This window comes from Notamacropus eugenii, chromosome 7 (genome assembly GCF_028372415.1).
Source record: "Notamacropus eugenii isolate mMacEug1 chromosome 7, mMacEug1.pri_v2, whole genome shotgun sequence".
In the NCBI taxonomy this organism is placed as follows: Eukaryota; Metazoa; Chordata; class Mammalia; order Diprotodontia; family Macropodidae; genus Notamacropus; species Notamacropus eugenii.
The window spans coordinates 29712734-29714218 of record NC_092878.1 but is presented as its reverse complement, the minus strand read 5'-3'; positions in this window follow the sequence as shown (position 1 = coordinate 29714218).

Here is a 1485-nt window from a genome sequence, read left to right as displayed (position 1 = left end):
TGATAGCTAGCATTTATATTGTACCTACTATGCACCAGGCACTGTGCTAAACAACTTTACCATCTCATGTGATCTTCACTACTCTGAGAAGAGAGGAGAGGAGAGGGGAGGCAAAGGGAAGGAAGCAGAAAGAGGAGGGGATTACGGAAAAAGGGACTGGAGAGGAGATTTAATCTATCAATTTCACACATTCAGCAAAAACAAATACATCTTAGGGCATATTTTAAACTACCTTCCCCAAATTAGATTTGGTGATAAGTAACCATGTGTCAATATTATCCCTAACCATTACCATAAACTACAGACGTACACTGAACATAATGAAATAATAGTAATAGATAACATTTATACTGCACGCTAACATTTTAAAGTGTTTTATGCACACTTTCTTGTGTGTGTCTAGCAAGAAGTCTGAGGTGGCTACCCTTACTGCCATTTTACAAATGGGAAAACAGGTTCAGAGAGGCTGACTTCCCCAGGATTAGCGTGGGTCCCACACCAGACGTCTAGTATACAGAACTAAGTAGAAACAATCAAACATATAGGAAATAGACCATATGAAGCCATAAAAGCCATTAAGCATTCTGACACCACATCTCTATTTCCTTTTTGAACTTTACCCTTCTGGCTCATCCTTGGTTCTCCAAGAGGACCACCTTTCCTAAAGGCCGCTAGGCAATGCAGCAGATAAGCCCTGGGCCTGGAGTCAGGAACACCTAAGTTCAAATCTGACCTCAGACACTTACTAGCTGTGTGACTCTGGGCAAATCACTTACCCCTGTTTTCATCAGTTTCCTCATCTGTAAAACGAGCGAAAGAAGGAAACGGCAAACCAACCACTCCAGTATCTCTGCCAAAAACAGTCCAAATGGGGTCACAAAGAGTGGGGCATGACTAACACAATGGAACAATCCTTACAGGATGAAAACAGACTAGGGTGGAGCTGAGGAGACCCTTTTCAACACATGAAAAAATGCTACTGAAATTACATTCCATGTTCACCTCAATCTAAGAAAATTCAATATATGATGATTGAAATTTACAGAGGCTTCCAAGCCCCTCCAGTACATTCCACAGCATTTGATTTATAAATATTTGACTTACACTTTTACGTAGTGCATATACTATTTGAGTAGATTATAATACTTACAGTTTACAATTCTCCCCTGCTTTCAAGTTCACAAAGTGCAATGAATACAGTTCACACAAACCCTAAGCAGTGCCAAGTATCGTTACCTCCATCTTCTAAGACAACAGCTCAGTTGGGGTCAAGTGACTCACTTCCACTCTCCAGCATAGATAGGGAGACAGATAAAAGCACTTCAAGAAATCTCTGTTCAACCAAGCATACCAAGCTCCAGCCAGCTGTCAACTTTAACTCAGCAAAGTTCCAGTGTAACCAAAGAATCTTAACCATCCCTCGCAACGTCAACTTCTGCCCTGACGCCTTGAGGTAAAGATGAGCCCTCTGGTTCTCTAAAGCTA